Source organism: Oryctolagus cuniculus, chromosome 3, assembly GCF_964237555.1.
Source record: "Oryctolagus cuniculus chromosome 3, mOryCun1.1, whole genome shotgun sequence".
NCBI classification, from domain to species: Eukaryota; Metazoa; Chordata; class Mammalia; order Lagomorpha; family Leporidae; genus Oryctolagus; species Oryctolagus cuniculus.
Window position 1 is genome coordinate 25826162 of NC_091434.1, and position 23547 is coordinate 25849708.

At 37.8% G+C, this 23547-nt stretch overlaps 1 protein-coding gene and 1 pseudogene across 6 annotated transcripts in view; both read right to left on the reverse strand.

Annotated features, from left to right (window-relative positions):
* SPAG16 (sperm associated antigen 16) overlaps positions 1–23547 on the reverse strand; it is a 1190570-nt gene that overhangs the window by 902937 nt on the left and 264086 nt on the right. The gene's annotated exons all lie outside the window — the stretch shown is intronic.
* Positions 4729–17260, reverse strand: LOC127491698 (uncharacterized protein C1orf131-like; annotated as a pseudogene).

The window sequence follows — 23547 nt, forward strand, 5'->3', positions numbered from 1 at the left end:
AAATAAAAGAGCTGTCTGCACCTAATGTTTATTGCAGCTCAATTCACAATAGCTAAGGCATGGAATCAACCCAAATGCCCATCAACAGAAGACTGGATAAAGAAATTATGGGTATGTACTCTATAGAATATTATACAGCAGTAAAAAAAAAATGAAATCCAGTCATTTGCAACAAAATGGTGGAATCTGGAAAACATCATGCTGAGTGAAATAAGATAGTCCCAAATGGACAAATATCATATGTTCTCCCTGATTGGTGACAACAAACTGAGCACCTAAAAGGAAAGCTGTGGAAGTGAAATGGACACTATGAGAAACAATGACTTGATCAGCCCTTGTCCTGACTGTCAAGGAACAACTTACTATTTTATTCCTGTTAGTATTTTTTTGTTTTACTTAATGCCATTGGCTGAACTCTTTATTTAACACAGAATTTTTCTTAGGTGTGTATATTTAACTGAAAAGTGATCCCTGTTAAATATAAGAGTGGGAATAAGAGAAGGAAGAGATGTACAGTTCAGCACATGATCAATCGACTTACCCCTAATGGTAGAGTTAGAAATGTGCCAGGGGATTCAATTCAATGCCATCAAGGTGGCATGTACCAATGCCATCTCACTAGTCCAAGTGTTCAATTTCAGTTCATAATTTATCATAATGATAGGATTAAGAGTCAAAGGGATCACATAAATAAGACTAGTGTCTGCTAATACTAACTGATAGATTTAAAAAGGAGAGAATGATCCAACATGGGAAGCGGGATACACAGCAGACTCATAGAATGGCAGATGTCCTAATCAGCACTCTGGCCTCAGAATCAACCCTAAAGGCATTCGGATCCAGCTAAAATGTCCATAAGAGTATTTCAGGCATGGAAAACCAAGACACTCTGGCAAAAAAAAAAAATGACCTAAATGAAAGATCTCTGTGAGTGAGATCCCAGTGGAAAGAATGGGCCATCAAAGAAGGAGGTATCTTTCTCTGGAGGAGGAACTTCCACTTTGACTATGACCTTGTCTAAATAAGATCAGATCTGGCAAACTCAAAAGGCTTCCATAGCCTTGGCAGCTCATACCAAGAGCCTCAGGTGATTACTGACATCATAAATAAGATTGTCAATTTTTGAATCAACAACAGGAGTTACTGTGTACTTACTCCTCATGTAGGATCTCTGTCCTTAATGTGTTGTACTATGTGAATTGACGGTAAGACTACTACTAAAATAGTACTCCATACTTTGTGTTTCTGTGTGGGTGCAAACTGTTGAAATCTTTCTTAGTAAATACTAAGTAGATCTTCTGTATATAAAGGTAATTGAAAATGAATCGTGATGAAGAATGGGATGGGGGAGGGAGTGGGAGATGGGATGGTTGCATGTGGAAGAGAGGTTATGTGGGAAAAAGCCACTATAGTCCAAGATTTGTACTTTGGATATTTATATTCATTAAATAAATTAAAAGCAAAAACAAAAAAAGAATAAAGAAGCACACTATTAAACGGCCAACTCAATAAACACATTAGAAATGCTTTGAGGATAGTACCTATAATTTGTACAACACACCATCGGTTCATTTTATTTTGCTATCTCTAAACAATAGACATCCTTAAAACTGCCTTATAGTGAGAAACGTATAAATTGGCTTTTACAATAAAACACACAAAGAGCTACCTGGGCAATGCTGTAATTTTCCTTGAGCTATAAAATAGTACATATCAAAGAAATGGGATGGAACTCAGATAGTCATCTCAATAAAGAAAACAGATTTATCAAGGAAAAAAAGAACAAGAAAAGCTGATATTTATTACATTAAAAATATAATTAAAATCTTAATATAGTATTATATAATAACTTTTCCTCTTGTCCCTGTATTGATTAATTAAAACTCATGGAATCTTAATTCTTTTTGTCCCTGAGTCACTGTTAGTTCATTGAAGTGGCTTTTTCAAATAAAACTACTTGATAAGTCCTAGGTTTTATTTATTGGTTCCAAAAAGAGGGATTTACTATTTACTAATAGTTCATGAGATCTTTGCATCATTTTATATCTCTTAAATATTTACATCTTCAAGTAATTTAGAAAATATAAGAAAAACATGAAATGGCATTAATATAAAAGTCTATTTTTATATGGCTGATATAGCTTCACTTAAATATAGATAACTTTGCTTTTTATCTTTTGTAATTTGATATTAAGCTATAAAAGAGTTGTCTCACACTTGAAATAATTTCCTGCATGACCCTTTCATGTGTAGCTTCTATCATGTCTAAATTTAAATTGTCAATATTGAAATTCTTCAATATCATTAAAATGCTACATTCTTTTCAACAGAGGAAACATAATTATGAAAAAAATATGTTTTTGTTAAAACATCTAGGGTAAGTGTTTAGCATATAGTGCTTGAGACACTTCATGGGATACCCACATCCCTTACAAGAGTGCCTGGGTTGGCGTTCTGGATCCTTTTCTAATCTCAGCTGCTTGCTAATGTACAACTTGAGAGGCAGCCAATGAAGCTCAAGCATTGTGTTCCTGACACCCACATAGGGGATCTAGATTGGGTTCCCAGCTCTTGACTTTGGTCTGGTATAGCTAAGGCATTTGGGGAGTGAACCAGCAGCAGATGGGAAATCGCTTTATGTGTGTGTGTGTGTGTGTGTGTGTGTATTTGAGGTTTAAGGTGCATTGTGTATTTCTGCCTTTCAAAAATAAATAAAAATTTTTAAAAATAGAGAGAGATCAAAGACGTAGATCACAGGGGTCATGTTTGAGGCCCTTATCAGCAATCAGCTCCCTTTCCATCAAATTGTTCTTCGGCTGTTTGAATCATGTCTTTTTCCTTTTTTCTTCTGCCACAGCTGTTTGGAGCAGTGATAGACATTTGACCATACAGAACTACATTAATAATCAAGCTTCATAAGAATTTTAGTTACTGCAGGACAAAACTACAATGTATACAGAGGAACCCTCCTCTGAAAGGGGGCTAGAACAAACATTCAGAAGGTAAGATAGAGCAGAGGGGAGAGAGTGAGAGAGGCATCATCATTTCTGTCTGTGATGGCCTCCAAGATCTCAGCACCTCTCTCCACAATACCCATCCGGACTTTATTTCTACAACATCATTGTATCTTTAATTAGTTGGATTATTTTGGATGGGTTTCTGTTTGTTAAAACAAAGAGCCTTGAACAAAATGAAGCTTATTAAATGTTTGGTAAATATTTTTAATACTAGAATTATAATAGTACAAGGTGAAAATACAACTGTCAACATCCAAATTGTCTTATGTTTTAAGATTGTATCTTTTTGTAAATCAAGAGCATCTGTTGAAAGTCCCAGAGAAGACTTGGGAACTGGTAGCACAACGTAGAAAGTTGAGATGGACTCACGGGTAAAAACAGGGATAGGGGAGGACATTAGGAAACAGAAATGAAGGCCAGGAAAACATGATCACAAAGTCTCACCTGAGCAAGAGCAGCTGTTGAGTACAAATTGCACAGATCCCAAAGGGGAATGTAAATTGTGGTGAGAAAATGATGAGCATCTGCCACACGAGGCCCAATTTGGAATAGAGAACTCAAGGGTAAGAAGGTACAGTAAGTAGATAATGCTATTCAAGAGAGGAACAGCTACTCAGACCAAGGATGTACTTCTGGGATGCTGTCCTAGGAGATTTTCATTTCAAATTAAAAATTCTCATTTTCTTATATAAAGACCATATAATGTTGATCCTTTTATTGAAATGAATTATGTTTATATAATTTTACTTAAATAAGAGGGAGAAAGAGTAAATAAAAAAACAACAAAATTAAAATGGAATATGAAAAACATAGGAATCAATTCAGTAGGTTTATGGGCTGCTGGTATGTGCTTACTATTAGAAATTCCATTCTGTAATGCAAGAACTACCAGAAAGATGAAAAACACTGAAATGATAAACCACCAGGTGTGACTACTATTTGTGAAAAGTTAACATAGTTTTGTAAGCCTTCTCCTTAAATTTCATAAAATGTATGAGAGCACCCAAGATAATTAAGATATACCCATCAAAGTATAAGACTAATGGAAAAAACATAATTTTGATACAAATTGCTCAACAATTCATTTAATGAATCATTGGCTGAATTTGGAATTATATTGAAATCTATCAATTAGAAAATGGTATGACAGTTCAGGGATCAATGATGTCAATATTTATCAAAATTGAATATTTCATTAAATAATTTTTTCACTTATAGTGAAATTTACTGGGAAAACACATACATAAAAGCATTATGAATAAATTTTTGAAACTATCATTGACAATTTACAATATAAGGCATAAAAATTTAATCAGTTGAAATGAGGATAAAAAACAGATCTCTAATGAAGAAACATCAAGTAAAAGACTAACGAAGTCAATAAACACTCTAGTTTTTAAATCATAAGACTATCATTTTAATTCCCCAAGGTATTTTAAGATATCAACATAATTATGCCAAAACAAAACAAAACCTTTTGAAAGCAACAAGTATCACTGTGTCCTGTCTTGAAAAAATGAACATTCACAGATATTATCTTGATATTTAAACTAATGCATTCCATCTGGAGTCAGTATTACTTGGTTTCCTGAGGAGCGAATACTTTTACCAGATGTTCAGGTAGTTCTTTCTCATTTATTTCACAGGTAAGCAATTAATCCCAACTAGTAGCACTGTATTGATGGATAGTAGTTCATGGGGATTTAGAAGAAAAGGGATGCAGAACTGAGCCCTGCATCAGTGCAAAAGGATTAGGGATTAACACGAATCAAACTAGTATGCTTTATCATTATCTGGCAGAACAGGAACATATTCACACGTGAGAGCAGGCATTCTCCCTGTGACATCCTCCTTGGAACATGGGGTTTACTTCCTTTCCGCATCCCATTTTTAGCTCCTTAAATACCAATGACTCTGGGACCACAGACTCTTCTTTGAATCATAATCACTCTGATATAGAGTATTACTTCTCTCATTGAAAGCTTGCCTTTGTTCTGTACCTCCTAATTTCCCATAAGCATGCAGCATAAATAATGAGCTTAATAGTGATGAATGAGTTCATATAGAATATAAAGAGAACAGTCACGAAAAAGTGATATGGTCATAAACAGGACTATAATTAGTCTCAGCACTGTTGATGCAAAATTAGATGGACAAAATTACAGTTTCCTAAAAAGCATACAATGGCGGCATATGATCTACAATTGTAAAAAATTAATTCAGTGTTAAAAAGTTAACAAGTTCAGTGTCACTTGATGAAAAATAAATGTCAAAATGAAGCTTTTCATGACAGTTTCTCCAATTGTGATCGGATGACCAGCAGCTTAGGCATCGCAGGAGAGCTCTTTGGCATTGCATCATTTCAGACCTCGTCTCCTTCCTGCCAAGTGTAAGTCTGATTTTTAACAAGAGTTCTGATGTGTGATGGTTTGGACTACCCTAACTTAAAATTTTTATATATTTTATAAATGTCTTCATATTATCACCAAAATTAACTTTTATTCAAAGCACCTGGAAGTGCTTAGGAAATCACCTCAACATCTTTATAACCAGCAAAACAAATTACTCATAGAAATTTATTACAAACTGTATAGTTCAAAACTTTAAAAAGTCTAAGAAATCATAGACCACAGACCTTTCACCTACAAAGAACAGTTCCAAAGTAATTAGAACAGAAAGTACATGTGGTGAAATATTTCAAATACTAAATTAATCGCTGAGCTTTCAACATTGAGAAATGGCTGTTTATTGAGATGTAGTTGCATTTAGAATGCAGAACATAGGGATCAATAACTTATAATCTACAAATTAATGTCAATTTTGGTAAAAAAGAGTTGTTTTCATTTTATTTTTAAATAGCATGTTGGAAAACAGATGTGTAAAGTTATCACAGAGAAAAATGATTGTTACAGATAATTATAATTAATCAAGGATTAAAAACCGAAATTTGAGTTGACCAGAACCTATGTTAATTTAAAAAAAAATATCCAACTGTGTCTCCGGAGTTTATGGCCACTATTATATTTTTGTTTGCATCTGAATTTTCTTCTCAGAAGATTTCAACATCATTGGCAATGGCTCAGGATAAGCAGAAGGATGAAAATCATATCATCAGCAATTAATTATATGGGGATTATTTGAACCTCTTTGCCAACTATCAAAAAGAGTTTGATAAAAAAATTAAGTATCAGGATTAAAAGAAGTGCTCAGAAAATTTAAACACTGAATTTGGGTCTCAAAATCTGTTACGACACAACAACATACATTATTAACTACAAGACTCATAACCAAATCAGGGAAGGCAATCCAAAATTTTCAAGCCCTATACTCTTGAAAAAGGCAATCTCTTAAACTACAAATGTCATTCTATACACTCACCAGAAAGACCACTTCATTTGGCTTAGAATCAGATTGCTATGCAGCTGTTGTGCAAAAATAATTAAAAATTCTAATTGATATTTAGTCAACAGAGGGTATACCAGATGTTACACAGTGAGTGTAGGTCATTAGTCGATTGTCAAAAACCACTGTGAAGAATAACGATTTATTTGTAATGGTTAAAAAAAAGCTATGAAATTTTAAATATTCTGTTCTCAATATTTGTTTACATTTTTAAAGTTAATTAAAATTCCTATTTCCAACAATATATTTTTTCTTGAAGGTTAAATTTTTTTTAAAAAAATGAAGGGAGGGTTGAGAAAAAAATGGCAGTCAAAATATATGCATTTTAAGGCCAGCATTATAGTGCAGTGGGTGGGACCATTACCTGCGATGCCAGCATCTCATATGAGCACCTGTTCAAGTCCTGGATACTCCACTTCTAATCCAGCTCCCTGCTAATGTGCCTGGTAAAGCAAAAGAGGATGGCCCAAGTACTTGGGCCCTGCCAGCCACATAGGAGACCAAGATGGAGTTCTTGGCTTCTGGCTTCAGCTTGGCTCACTCCTGACCATTGTGGTCATTTGGGAAGTAAACCAGCAGATAGATAATCTCAATCCCTTTCTCCCTCTATCTCTGCCCTTCAAGTAAATAATTTTTTTTATTAAAAAAGATGTCTTTTTTTTCCCTTCTGAATGTTTCTCTGTTACAAATTTACTTAAGAAAATTATATAACCAGGGCTGGCACTGTGGTGCAGCAGGTTAACACCCTGGCCTGAAGCGCCAGCATCCCATATGGGCGCTGGTTCAAGACCTGGCTGCTCCACTTCTGATCCAGCTCTCTGCTATTGCCTGGGAGGGCAGAAGAAGATGGTGCAAGTCCTTGGGTCCCTGCACCCGCATGGGAGACTCGGAAGAAGCTCCCGGCTCCTGACTTCGGATCAGCACAGCTCCGGGCATTGGGGCCATTTGGGGAGTGAACCAGTGGATGGAAAACCTCTCTCTCTCTCTCTCTCTCTCTCTCTCTCTCTGCCTCTCTTCTCTTTCTGTAACTCTTTCAAATAAACAAATAAATCTTAAAAAAGAAAATTATATAACCTATATGTAAACAATTATATAACTTTTCTAATCCGAATCAGAAAGCTTTTGACTTCCTCTGGTTTTCAATTCCTGTGAGCACTCCATGAAATCTCACTATCCAGCAATCAACTTGGCTATATTGTGAAATGTGTTATACACTGAAGTTTGTCAATTATTTTTGCACTATTCAGTTGGTAAAACTAGCCTTTTAATCACAATTTCCTGCATCCAGTCAGCATGACCACTAGTGTTAAAGCCATTCCTATTCTCTCTGGCTATGAGTTCTTTCTTGCTTCTCCTCTTTTCCCAATTCAACATAGACCCCACAATCCTTTAATACAGTACATTGTCAAAAAGATGGACATCCCTACTCTGGTATCTACTTCCACCAAAACATCTCCAGCAGTCCTTATCATTGCTTCAAACTGTCTCTTTTGTTTCTGGTATTCAACTGGGCTAAGACCAAATTCTCTCAAAGGTCCTTACCTGATTCAAAATATGTCTTCCGTCCTTCGGATGCCTGGGCTATCATTACTGATTGGTTGCTTCTTAGGCTTGGGGTGCAGCCCTTTGGGATCCCAACTGCAAGTGCAGGAGTTTGTGTCCTTGCAGGCCTTATCCCTAAGGTTTGAATGTTAAAAAATTTTCACCCGATTCTTAACCTCTCCACTACCACCTTCTGCGGGGCTAGTCAGCCATTTGAAAACTGCTTTGGAACTGAAAACGAGGATAAATCCGCTTTGATGGGCAGGTTCATCTAATTAGGTTTGCTGTCTCTCCAGATTTTGACTCCTATGCACCTTGCTATTCGAGTCTCTTCCTTATAACTTCTAACAGCTGATGTATTTTACCCAGATTTCTAGTTTTCCATGCAAGAATTGCTCAAAAACAAATTAGTTTCATTACTGGAAGCTAAAGTCTATACTGAGTTAGTCATGTTCCCCCACTAGAAAATAAGTTGCCACCCAAAATAATTTTGTCTTCTGTTCATTGCTGCTCCTACACCATTAGAACTAGGCCTAGAATGTAGTATTTAGTGTATACATATGATTACTAAGGAAATGAACACAGAAAAGAAAACTGAAGACTAGAGATGATAGATAGTTCTAGAACCAGCATGTGTTAGGATTGGGAGTAAATCTAATGTTCTAGTTGTCATAATTAACACAAACACATCTCATTTGAAAAATTTTGTTAAAAAAACTATTCTTTAAATTTGTTAAAAATATTTTATATTAGTAACCATACAACAACCGCTACATTTTTAATTTCCATTTACAAGTTTATTATTGTGATTATAACACCTGCATCTCAGTGGTAAAGTGGCTAAGTGTGCAGGCTCAGGGGCTAGATTGCAGAATTGGATCGTGGCTCATCGTGAGCAGCTACTTCACCTGGGCCAAGTCTCTTACTTTTCCTACATTCAGTTTCCTAACCTGTAACATGTATTTAATAGAGTTAATGCAAGCATAGTACGAAACTCACAGGATTCTTGCACATGTTAATCAAGTTACTACATTTACTCAAAACAGCGTCTGACACATGAGATATATCCAATAAATGTTAGGAAGTGGTAACTTCTGTTACATCAGGAATGATTCTCATTGTTCTTTTATTTCAAAGCATACATTACAAGCTGTCACCACAGTAAATTACAAATAATTTCATTTAAAATACTGCAGCTATATATTAAATTACTTAGTGGGTATATATGATTAAAAAGCTATTGACATTCATGAATTTTTTCTAATTTCTAATTCAAGATGATGGACTGGACATACACATTTCCTTTTCTCCTCCTGTCTTTCAGTCATTGAAATAACAGTGAAAACAAATGAGTTTATAGTCATAGAAATACAGAGAAGGTAGATAGAACAGCAAAAGCAAATGAACCCAAGCAGAGGAGTCATATGGCTCAGGTAAGCATGAAAGAAACATAACATAGGTAGATGCTATTTTCCTTTAAGTGACATAGCTCCCTTCTCTTCCTCTCTCTAAATGGCAAGTAGGGAAAGCAGGAGATGAAGCTGGTTCAGGATGGGGGATATGAAGGAATTCAACTGCTAGGCCAAAGATTTGCTACTGGACTCATTCTCTCTCTCTCTCTCTCTCTCTCTCTCTCTCTAATATAAATTCTCAATTAGACTCACATTACATTTTAATTTGCTTTAATTCAATGAAGAATTTTAAACAACATTCTGTTTTTCAATAATTTCCAACTAAGTCTATTACTGTTATTTTAAGATATACTTATTTGAAAGCAGAATTACTGAGGGAGGAGAAACAGAGAGAGAGAGAGAGAGAGAGAGAGAGAAACATCTTCCATCCATTGGTTCAGAACCCTAATGGCCACAACATCTGAGGCTGGGCCAGGCTGAAGCCAGGAGCTTGGAATTCCATCAGGATCTCCCATGAGGATGCAGAGGCCCAAGTACTTGGGCCATCTTCTGCTGCTTTCCCAGGCACATTAGCAGGGAGCTGGATTGAAAGTAGAGAAGCTGCGACTTGAACTGGCACACAACACTGGCTCACATTTTTTTATTTTCATGACTGAAAACATGTGCCTGTTGTCACATTATTAACACACTCTTTCATCCCATTATATCCTCAGTGTACTAATGGGTAATGATTTCTTACTGAATCCCTTGACCAGCTGTCCTTCTGAGATTTCTCCTTCTTATATTCCTGTCCTGTATGTTTTTTGAATTCCAATTTACATATATCAACTTCTATTACTTGAACCAGTCATTCATTTTGTTTAAATAAGTGTCAATCAAGAATGGGAGATATGTGAGGAGTCAGAAAATGCACATTTTATGCTTTTTCATTTATGAAAAAAAATGATAATGGCATTGGCTAAGAATTCAGTGTTCAAAAGAGTTTTCCACATAATGTTGAAGAACTTTTCCCATTTCCTTTCAGAATTTAAAGTTGCTAATAAGAAATCAAATGGAGTTTTTACAGAAAGTTGGAGAATGGAAGATTGTATATATTTTTAGAATCTTCTGTTGATTGTTATTCTGAAATTTAATCAGGTGTGTCAACATATGTGCACTTTCTTTTGGATATAAACAAGCATTATATTCTCCACAGAGGTGACATGTCAAGTAACACACAAGAACACACTTTTTTTTTGTCACCAGAATTAAAAACAGAAAGCAAAAAATAGATATATGCACAAAAACTATGAGTATATTCATATGGATTAAGAAATAGTCTTTTAGTATTTATTTTTCATCGCTGGTTGAATTTTTATTTCTATTTCAATATGCTACAAGTATAAAATTGTATTTCTGAGTTTTGCTGAAACTTGTTCCATTAATATTACTTTAAATTTAAGTGGATTTGCATCATCTAGCTAGAATTGTGTGAAATATATGTGGATTTTTTTTCTCTAGAGAAGGAAAAATGACACATTGTGGATTTTGTTCCAAGAGCTAGAAAGGAATTTTCTTTTTTAACTATAAAAGTTATTTTTTATTTATGTAATCTTTTACAAAGTAGATTTCCATAAATAGTAGGCTGAGAGTTAAAACTGCTTTTCTACAATACAAATAACTTTTTATCACATTTTTAGTTTTTTTATGACAAAGTAACATTAAATCATTAATTGTTATAAGGCAATTTAATGTTAATAAATAATATTTCAAAACAGTAAAATTATGAAAAATCATATTACAAGCAACTGCAACAAACTGGAGTTTCTTATGAACAAAGAACTAAAGTGGAACATCTGGAGAACATTCATGTGCTTTTCAGTGGGCTCCTTCACAATCTTGCTGCATTTAGCCCAGCATGCTCAGTGCCTTAAAACAGACCCTTCAGCAACTGGAAATGTTAGTTCTGTTTGACATGTTTCCCCTAGAAGGAGAAAGCAGTCTTTTCACACAAAGCAAAAGTAGTCTAGAAGTCTTGTACATTTCCAGGTCAGCACAGTGGCTGGTTGCCTTTCCTCCTTTTACCTAATAAAGTACTTCATTTTGCTACTCTTGAAGAATTTATTTTCTTGCTATCAGCTGGGTTCAGAATCAATTTTCCATTTTTGAATTTTCCAGCCTGTCCAAGTCTGTCCACTCGACAAAATCCTGGGAGCTGACTTCTTCCTGGATTTCCTTTCTTCCTGTCCTTTCCTCCTCTTTTCTTGAAAATATCTGTGTCCTGGGCCATTTTCTTTGCTTCTTCCTTTGTTGCCTGTTTTTCTTGGATTTGTTCCTGCAAATCCTTGTAATTCACGTAACTGCTTTTGGGAGGTTTAGCATCCAGGTTAATGGTGTGTTCCCATTCCAGGACTTTCTACTCCTTTTCCATAAGCGGTGATCCCAAAGCAGCGTACTTCCAAAGAAGCCTTTTCTAGATTACATTCTTGTACATCCGCACCTTTCTCAAGGACACTGGTTTTAGTCTTTGTGTTCTTGTCTTGATCTTGCTTTTGCTTTCTTTTTTTATGACTGCTGTGAAATTCTACCACTTCTACTCAATCCCTTGTTTTCTTCAGGGGGAGAAGATTCTACAGCAGCGGGGACTTCCGGTCCTGGAGGTACAGGTTGGGGATCCAGAAGGTGACAGTAGGAGCACAGTGCAGCGCTTTTCCGAGTTCCTTGAAAAACCCGCAGGCATTCCTCTTCTGGCTTCTTAAGAGACAACCAGGCAGGGGAGCTGGTTCTGCTGCCAAGCTGTTGTAGCAGTAGCGCCACCACCACTACCCCCATCTTCTTTCTTATTTTCCCTTTCACTTCTAATCTTCTTCTGTTGGGTTTCTCCTGTTTTTTTATGTGTTCTGGAGCAGAGCATTCGGGAATGTCTGACAGCTCAGAGGTGAGGCAAGCCCCTGCCTCTGCCCTTGTTCCTGCTCCTGTGCCACCCTGGGGTCTGTACTAAACTCACAGCGCCAGCACCATCCCCCGATTCTGCCGCAGGGCACCCCTAGAAAGGAAGTTTCTAATCATGGTTTCCAGTTTCTATTTTTCCCCAAATAAGAAACATTTGAGATGGGGTGCTTAGCCTAGTGGCGAGGAAATCCACATCCCACATCTGAGTGCCTGGGTTCAGTTCCCAGGTCTGGTTCTTGATTCCAGCTTCCTTCCAATGCAGACCCAGAGAAGGCTGAGGTAATTCGGTTCCTACCACCTATGTGGGAAGGCCTGGATTGCGTTCCCCCTCCTGACTTTGTACCTCTCCCAATTTTGGCCATCCTGGTTATTTAGGGAGTCAGCTGGCAGATGGGAATGTTTTCTCTCTCTCTCTCTCTGTCCCTCAAATAAAACACAGCACTTTCATTAAAAAAAAAATAAAGAAGCATTCCACTATTTTTATGATCATTCATCTCCAAAATACTTTATGTTCTAGATTTTTTTTCTTATATCTACAAATCTAAAGATACCTTTTCTGCCATGAAGATTTCACAAAAGAAAAATTGCAAGTAGGAGCATAATTACAGTAGACTTGGTATAATTTTACACATTTGTGCTTCCTGGGTAGATATAATTCAATGTTTATAAAAACATAGAAGCAGTATGTAAACCATATGCATCCATATTTAGGCAGGGTGGGAGAAAAAGCAGGTCACATTTTTAAAGATTTATTTATCTGTTTGAAAGACAGAGAGAAGAGAGAGAAAGAGGGAGAAATCTTCCATCTGCTAGTTCACTCCCCAAATAGCCACAATGGCTAGAACTGTGCCAGGCCAAAGCCAGGAGCCAGGAGCTTCTTCTGGGGCTCCCACATGGGTTCAGAGACCCAAACACTTGGGCCATCTTCTGCTGCTTTCCCAGGTGCAACAGCAGAGAGCTAGATCAGAAGTAGAGCAGCCAGGACCTGAACCGGCCCTTATATAGGATGCCAGCACTGCAGGTCATGGCTCAACCCGCTGCACCACAATGCCAGCCCCAGCAGGTTGCATTTTTACCTTTGAATCTCACTTGACCTTTACAGAATAAAAAGTCTATATGTAATATAAGCATGTTAGTAGAATATATTGTTTAAAATACTGAGCAGCACTCATAAAATTAATGTGACAATAACTCTAAATGTTCCCTTGTTGAAAATGAGTTAATTTTTAGTCTTTGAAGTATCAACACACACACACCACAAACACATATATATATTTGTATGTATATATTTATATACATAAATAATTAAAGATCATCTCTACAAAACTGGAAAATTGCAGCTAAACAAAAAACAGGGCAGATGTTTGGCCTTGTGTTTAAGACACCACTTGAGATGCCTACATCCCATGTTCAGAGTGCCTGGTTTGAATGCTGGCTCTACTTCTTATCCCATCTTCCTGCTAATGTGCACCCTGGAACACAGCAGATAATAGCTCAAGCATTTGGATCCCTGCCACCACATGGGAGACTCAGACTGAGTTCCAGGCTCCTAGCATTGGCCAGACCTAGGCATGGCTATTGTAAGGATATGGGGAGTAAACCAGTGGATGAGAGATCTCTATTTCTCCCTGTCTTTGCCTTTCAAATAAAATGAAAATAAATAAAAATACCAAAGTGCATACCTTAAAAAGACAAACAAAAATTTTGCAAGTTTTGGCATATTTTTAGCCATGTTATACATCTCTTATTGTGCAATTAATTATAATTAGAATACAAGCACCATAATTTTACAAATATACTGAAGGAAACCTTTAAAATATAGCCAACATTCAAAGTCTGAAATATATTTTGAAGTTTATATTAAATATATCAGTAGTCAGACAGGCAAACATAGGCTTATTTAATTTACATCATCTGGTAGTTCATTTTTTTTTCAGTCTGTGAGATTTCTCTCCTCTTGTCTCTCCCTAAACATAATTACAGCTACCAGCAGTGATCTGATGCACCTGCTACTAATTGCATGCTTTCTCTGAAAACCTGTATGGCATCACGTTGCTATCACACTGTGAGAAGTGTACGCACTTTACTGACCTCCTAAATGGAAATGAGAACAAACACTGCCATCAGAATCGACAGTGGTGTAGAGAGTTCCGAGATGATTCAGGACAACTGCTATTTTGTTTTAGAAGAGACGGGCGTAGAAAGCTTGTACTCATGTTGTCTGGGCCAATTAACAGTCTTTATTTCTTGAATATTTCACCCAAAATTTGTATGGCTAACATGAACTCCATACAACTGAAGGAAGGTATGAAGGATTACTGTAATCCTTGTCATGATTTCATGCTATCATGGTTATGTCCTTTTTAAAGTTTTCATCTATCAGAGATGCATACTAATCTATTTATGAATGAAATAACATGATGTCAACATTTGCTTTAAAATGTCCCAGGAAAGGAACTCGTGCCTTTGGATAAAGACACCACCTGCAATGCTGGCAATCCAGTGGGGACCGGCTTGTATCTCAGCTGCTCCACTTCCAATACAGCACCCTGCTAATGGCCTGAGAAAGCAGTGGAGGATTGCCCAAGTGCTTGGGCCCCTGCACCCGCATGGGAGACCCAGTAGCTCTTGCCTTCATCCTGACTCAGCCAGATAGAAGATCCTGAGATCTCTCTCTCTCTCTCTCTCTCTCTTTCTTCTCTCTCTCCCTCTTTCACCTCTTTTTCCCACCCCAGTAACGCTTTCTAAATATATATAGATTTATTTAGAACATATATACATACATGCATATATATATATATATATTTAGAACTCAGGAAACTCAGGAAAGAAGGGGGAAAGGGGAAAAAAATCAAATGTTATAAAACTGATCATTTATGAAGCTGAGTAATTAACTGTATGTGCAAGTTCACTGTGCCACTGTCCATCAAGGTGTCTTTGAAATTCTCTATAATGAAAAAATAAAACAAACTAAACATGAAATTCCACAAATAGCTCAACTACAACCAAAGTTGTCTGATCCATATTTTTATAACAGAACCATATTGTGTTGCTAATATTCTTAACTAGATTATAAAATTCTTGAGGATAAAGACTGTCTTTTTATTGAGCAGACTTTAACTTTTTAAGCAGTTTTAAGTTTACAATAAAATTGGTCAGAAGATATAGGACTTTATCATTCTTTTCAAATATTTTAATTTACCATGCATTTTAGAGAATATTTTTAAAACTTTATTTACAATAACTATATAGGACCAGAATTATGAAGTATTAGATAAAGCCATTGCCTGTGATGACAGCATCCCATATGGGCACTGTTTGTGTCCCAGCTGCTCCACTTCCAATTCACTCTCTGCAAATGGCCTGGGAAAAGTAGGGGAAGATGGTCCAAATGTTGGGGCCCCTGCCACTCACTTGGGAGACCTGGATGAAGCTCCTGGCTCTTGGCTTCATCCTGGTCTAGTGCTGGCCTTTATATGGCCATCTGAGGAGGGAACCAGTGGAGGAAGATCTCTCTCTCCCTCCCTCTGTGTAATTCTAACATTCAAATAAAAAAATAAATATTTTTTTAAAAACCTGTAGTGTTAGAACTTTAAGATGCAGAAGGTACAATCTTCGGGTGCCATGTGGAAAACAAAGGAGAAGCTGGGACTTTTGCCCTGACCACCTAAAGCCTTGAGTGATGAGACACGGTGTGGGAGGCAAGATGTCCCAAAATCCCATCTGAATTTATGGACTGGCTGCTGCTGTGTTGAGTCCCAGAACAGAGAAGTGGACTTCCCCAGACCCAGAAGATCGACCATGGTGACTCCAGGGCTTGTGTAAGGCAATCACACTGCTGCAGGGTGCAGAGGGGTCCGTCCTCTGTCCTGTGAGGCAAACTGTTTCCTGGAAGTCAGTTCTAGCAGCAAAAAGAGGCTGCCTACTGACCTGTGAAACACAATGGAGTATAATGATAGCTGTGCTGTAGTACCTTGGATTTTGGGATGGGGCAACACAGACTCTTTTTATTGAGGCAAAGCAATCCCTTGGACCTCAGACAGCTTTTTAGACTGGATTTGCAGCCTGGGTGGACTCTATGCTTCCCTTATAGTTAGGGCTGCCATCCGCCATGATGACAGGCATCACTGTGTTTTCCTATTGGTCTTTTCACCCCAGTGCAGAGTTCTTCCTCAATCTGGGAGTGAGGGTATGGGCTGCAGTGTGTTCTGTTCCTCTCTCTAGGTGGGCTCTCTGAGTCACTGTGCTATTTAGCATTCCAGTCACTTCTTTGTCTTTTTTAAGATTTATTTATTTGAAAGGTATGCACACATATAGACACACACACACACACTCACACACACACACACACACATCTCCCATACACCGGTCCACTCTCCAACTGCCTGCAATGGCCCCGGCTGAGACAGGCTGAAGTCAGGAGCCAGCAATTCATCCTAGATCATCCACGTAGGTGACAGCTACCAGACACGCATGGACTCACTTGCTGCCTTCCAGGGTGCACATCAGCGGGGAGCTGGAATTTTATAAGCTGAACTGAGACTTGAACTTAGGCACTCCAATATGGGACGTGAGTGTCCTGAGTGATGTCTTAACATCTTATCCAGAGCTTGGATCTGGAGAACGATCTCTTGTGGAGTGGCCTCAGCTCTGGGGTCAGGGCACAGTTAGGACTGGGAAATGAAACGACTCTTTCTCAGAGTGGCAAAATAGCAGCCACTTGTTTGGAAGGGAGGGGTGTGCAGCAGTTCCTTCTCTTCCCTCAATGGGTGAAGTTGGTGGTTACCTCAGTGGCAAGAGATGCGAGGGTTGTACGTGGAGGAGGCTACTGAAGACTGGGGTCATTTCCACCATATGATTACTGCCTATCACCTTCACTTTTCCTCTTTGCTCATATGTCTCCTGGCATCTCAGATATGTCCATTTCAGCAGCGGTCCTTTCTCTGTGGATATTTTTTTTTTGTCTGAATGTATTGTTACAGGTTCTTTGATCATAACTTGGGTCCTGTCTGGGCTGTTTTGATTCAGGAATGTCGGTTCGCATTTGATTTTTTTTTTTTTTTGTGGAAGGATAAATGGTCGTATCTCCTGTTCACCATATTGGTGATATCACTGTCCCAGAAGGTTTTTAACAAGGAAGTTGTATTGGATCTAGGAAATAGACCTCATTAAAAGATAGATACTTCTACAGAATAAGATTGAAATGTAACTGAAAGGAAATAAAAAATCAAATCAAATTAGAGCATATGGCAAGGTGTTTCTTTGCCATGAAGTTTAGTGATTGAATTGTCTCAGCAATTTCGGCAAGAAATAGAGCTTTGGAGAAGGACAGATATGTTCAGTTGTTGCTTAGTGAGGTGGGGCAAGTCAAGCGATTCTGGGCCTGTAGGGACTGGAATCCTAGTGTAAACCGGATATTCACCTCCACCATTTGCTGGGTGCACAGTGGGTTCATACTACAGTGGCGGTGGTCAAACTAGGTTGGCCTGAAACAACAAATCAGGTGGAGGAAAAGGCGCTTCCCATTAGACAGGAAATGTCTCTGCTTAACTTTCTTATTTCTCACAAACAAAAGAACTTCAAAAAATCAGTGCTTGAGGAGTGTGCCCAGACTTGGAGGAGCAGGGTGTGGAAGCAGATTTAAACAAGTGAAACATGTGGCACAGAATTTCCAAGACTAAACAAAGTCTTTGGGAGCCTCCAAACACTATATTTTCATCCTCATCTATTACCTGACAGGTGCGGCATGCTAAAGGTCCTGCAATTATTTCAGCTCATCCCTGAAAATGATATTCAGATCAAATACCATTCTCCTGTAGTGGGGTGGTGCAGCCACTATTCAAAATTTGAACTTCTCTTGCAACACAGAGAAAAAAAAAAATGGCTTACGAACAAGTAAGTATCTCTGCTGTACAGATACCTTCAAAGGAACTGTCTGTATTCCTAGTGCTATCTGGAAATCATATTTAACAGAAACAGATTTCAGGAAATAGAAACTTTTCCTGGTGTTAAAGGGATTTAAAGATCTGAATAGAAATCTACATAACCTTTGACAGAACTGTGAGTTCATTTAATAAGGTTAGCAATTTCCTCACAATAATAGTAAGAAGAAAAATTTAAAAGTCCACACTGATTAATCTCTTTCTGTTTTTTAAAGATGTATTTATTTATTTAAAGTCAGAATTACACAGAGAGAGAAGGAGAGTCAGAGAAAGAAAGAGAGAGTGAGCGAGTGAGCGAGAGAGGTCTTCCATCCGCTGGCTCACTCCCCAACCGGCCGCAATGGCTGGAGCTGCACCAATCTGAAGCCATGAGGCCCCCGCCCAGGCCTCCAATTTGGGTGCAGGGGCCTGAGGAACCGGGCTATCCTCCATTGCCCTCTCAGGACACAGCAGAGAGTTGGACCGAAAGTGGAGCAGCTGGGAATTGAACCAGTGTCCACATAGGATGTGACCCCGGTACTGCAGGCGGCAGCCCCACATGCCACACCACAGCACTGACCCCTCACACTGATCAATCTCATTTATAGTATAAATATAAACATTTAAATAATACTCAGCCAGCAAAATACTAAAATGTTCGTGTAAGTAAGACCTATGAAATATCCACGCATCAACACTTTTCTTGGGAAATGCTCCCCTGTACAAATGAAAAATCACATGGTTACTACAAGAAAAACCATATTATATAATGGGACACTTTTATGTTGGGCAAAAACAGTTTGGCACATAGTTTGAAATTAAACCTTCTCAACAATTTCTGGACTTGGAGCTAGAAAGAACTTCACAGGAGTCTCAAAGGACCACAGCTTTCCATAGCTGTTTTTTCTAACAAGTTAGGAAACTGCCTGTAGTAAAAGAAATGAAGGTAGAAAATAAGCAAAAAGAAGAAAACTAAGAGTTGAAGAGAAAATTTAGACATTTTCTAAATCAGTGATCAGCTTTGAAAATTATGAAGTTTTTTAAAATTTGATTTTGTGAATTATCCCTATATTCTTCCAGTTAGTTGACTCATCTCCTTTGGTTTTTAAGCCAATTTCAATTCCGTTTCTTTCAAAGAAAGGTTCCTTCATAATGAAGGATGAAATCCAAGCATTCTTCTGAGAATGCAAACTGACAAGCATTAGAAAATGTATTACTATGATCTATTATGTAATAGATTAAAGTGTTTATTAGAAATACCATAAATTTTTAAAGTATATAATGTTCACTAAAAATTAGTAACATCGCTATAAAAGTATAAGTCATAAATGTGATTGAAAGGGGTTATTGCATATCTACAGTCAATATCATACTACCATATCTATAGAATCTTCCCATTAAAGTCAGCAATCATATAAAGATGCTCATTGTTAGCTCCATTATTGTCAAAAGGATAATGTTAGAGAGTTTTATAAACAATGTAGTCACACAGGTAACTGAAATAAGATGTACATAAGTGGCACATAATATAACATATATAATATATAATATATATTATATAATATTATATAATATATTATAAAGTAACTATATATTATATAGTTAATATAAAGTAACTATATAAAGTTAATATAAAGTAACTAAATGCAAGTTTAACAAAATTCTTTTTACATCTGATATGATGAAAGCAGTAAGACTTTCCTGAGACACCTAAAAGAATGCTTGAATAAGTGGCAAATTATGACATATTCCAAATTGGTATAGCTCAATATTCAAAGTACATAAATTCTCTGCAAAAAATATAAACAGAACACACTCAAAATCAAAATTCAGCAGCATGTTTTGCTATTGAACCCAATGAACTGCTAAAGTTTTCTGGACGATGAAAGTCTAACATAAAGGGAAATGAATATTTTGATCATATCAATAGATGCATAACAGGCTTCAGATGAAATCCAACATTTTTTCCTGATTTAAAAATCTTAAAATATTAGTGTAGAAGGAATATACTTCAACACTAAGGAACATTTTTTTTTTTTTTTGACAGGAAGAGTGGACAGTGAGAGAGAGAGACAGAGAGAAAGGTCTTCCTTTGCCATTGGTTCACCCTCCAATGGCCGCCGCGGCCTGTGCGCTGCGGCCGGCGCGCTGCGGCCGGCACACCACGCTGATCCAATGGCAGGAGCCAGGTACTTCTCCTGGTCTCCCATGGGGTGCAGGGCCCAAGCACTTGGGCCATCCTCCACTGCACTCCCTGGCCACAGCAGAGAGCTGGCCTGGAAGAGGGGCAACCGGGACGGAATCCGGCGCCCCGACCAGGACTAGAACCCAGTGTGCCGGTGCCACAAGGTGGAGGATTAGCCTAGTGAGCCGTGGCGCCGGCCAAGGAATATTTACAACAAGCAAAAACCACAATAAATGGAGAGAAGTTAAAAGCCTTCTCTCTAAGATCAGGAACAAGGCAAAAATATCTACTTTCACAACTTTTATTCAAAATAGCACCCAAAGTTTTACAGCACTCAGTAGGCTAACTATACATTTATAGCAAATTATCTGAAAAAGAAATTAAAATATCAATCCCATTTCCATACCCTCCCCCCCAAAAAAAAAAACTATGGATAAATTTAACCAAAGAGGTGAAAGATCACTACAATGGAAACCCAAACGCTGACTTTAAAAATACTGAAAAAACAAAGAAATGGAAAAATATTCTAATTCTATCTTTTGAAAAATTAATGTCGTTAAAATGTCCATAGCACCGGAAGCAGTTTACAGATTCAGTGTAACCTCTATCAAAATACTAACAATATTTTTCATAGAATCGGAACAAAAAAACACTACTAAAATTTACACGGAACCACAAAAGACCTCCAAAACACAAAACAGCCTGGAGCAAAAAGAACAAAGCAGAAGGCCTTGTACTATATAACTTTATGGTATACTATAGGGGGCTGGAATTGTGCCTTAGCAGGTAAAGATGCTGACTTTAATGCTAGCATCTCATATGGGTGCCGGTTTGTTTCCTGGCAACTCCACTGCGAGACTAGTTCCCCACTGATGGCCTGGGAAAACCAGCAGAAGATGGCCCAAGTATTTGGGCCCCTGCCATCCATGTTGAAGCTCCAGGCTTTAGTCTGGCTCAGCCCCAGCTGTTATGGCCATTTGAGGAGTGAACCAGCAGATGAAAGATTCTCTCTCTCTCTCTCCCTCTCCATCCCCCCCTGCCCCGTCTCTCTCTCTCTCTCTCTTTTGCCTCCTCCTCTCTCTATAATTCTGACTTTCAAATAAATAAATAAATAAATAAATCTTTAAAATCTACCTAAGTATATAACAAAGGTACAGTAATTAAAACAGCAGGCTACTGGCATAATAGCAGACACATAGATGAATATAAAAAAATAGTGATTGATCCTAAAAGTAAACTCTCAAGACTACAGTCAACTGATCTTTGATGAAGGCGCTGAAAGCACACATTGCAAAAATAGTCTGTTCAATAATTGGCACTGGGAAATTGATATCCATAAGTAGGAGAATGAATTTAGATCTTCCCATCTCTCACTATGTATCAAAATCAATCAAAATGGGTAAAAGAGATAAATGGAAAACCTGACACTATTAAACTGCTATAAAAGAATGAAGGGGAAATGCTTCAGAACATTGGAATGGGCAAGGACTTTTGGATCAGACTCCAAAAGCAAAGGGATTCAAAGCAAAAACAGACAAATGGGATTTTTATGAAGCTAAAAAGTTCTTGCAGAGAAAAAGAAACAACCAACAGAGTGAAGAAATACCCTAAGAATGGGCAGGAATATTTGCAAGCTCTACATCTGACAAGGTTTAATATACAGTTAATATGATGAAACAACTCAATAGCAAAAATAAAATTTAAATTTTAAAATGGACCATATATCTAAACAGACATTTTTTCAAACTAAAGACCAACAGGTACATGAAAATAATGTTCAATGTCACTAATCACCACGAAAATGCATACCAAAGTCACTATAGTTAGATTAGTTATTATCAAAAACACAAATGATGGCAAATTCTGGCAAAGATGTAGGGAAAGGGGATCCTCAGGGACTCCTGCACACTATTGGTGGGAATGTAAATTAGTACAGTCATTGTAGAAATCAGTAGGAAGTTTCTCAAAAAACTACAACTAGAACCACCATGTGATTCAGCAATTCTATTACTGGGTATAGATTTAAGAGAAGCAAAATCACTTTCATGGAGAGACATCTGCCCTCCCACGTGTATTGCTGGTGTATTGATAACGGCAAAGAAATGAAAACAATCTGTCTCCGCTCACTGAAGAATATATATTGAAAATACGGTACACATACACAATGGAATACTATTCAGTCATTAAAAAGAATGAAAGATTGTAGTTTCCAATAACACGGATGGAACTACAGCTCACTGTGATAATTGAAATGAACGAGGCACAGAAATACAAGTACTGCATGATCTCACAAAGGGAATCGAAAGAAGTTGATCTCGGAAAGCGGCATTGTGGCGGAGCAGGTAAAGCCAGCACCTGCAATGCTGGTATCCCATGAGTGCTAGATCATGTCCTGGCTGTTCTACTTCCAGTCCTGCCCCCATAATGGCCTAGGAAAAGCAGCAAATGATGCCCAAATTGCCTGGGCTCCTGCTGCCCACATGGGAGACCCAGATGAAGCTCTTGGCTCCTGGTTCCTGGCTCCTGGCTCCTGGCTCCTGGCTCCTGGCTCCTGGCTCCTAGCTTTGGCCTGGCCCAGTGCTGGTCATTGCAGTCATCTGGGGAGTGAACCAGTAGATGGAAGATCTCTCTCTCCCTCTCTCTCTCTCTCTCTGTCTCTCTGTGTGTGTCACTCCTTCTCTCTCTGTAACTCTGATTTTCAAATAAATAAATAAATTTCAATAAAAAGTTGATCTCACAGAAGTTTAGAGTAGAATAGCGGTTACCAGTGGCCGGGTGAAGTAGAGGGGAGAAAGTGATAACAAAAGGTTGATTGATGGGTATAAAGTTATAGTTAAATAGGAATCAGAAGTGCTGGTGTTCTGTTGCACAGTATGGTGACTATAGATAATGAAAATGTACTGTGTATTTGAATAACAAATAAGATGCTAGAAAAAAGAACCTGAACATTTTCTGTATTTTTTTTAAGATTTTGTTTATTTATTTGAGAGGTAAAGTTACAGATAATGAGAGGAAGAGACAGAGATAAAAGTCTTCCCTCCATTGGTTCACTCCCCAGATGGCCACAACGGCTGGAGCTATGCCAATCCGAAGCCAGGGGCCAAATGCTTCTTCCTGGTCTCCCATATGGGTGAGGG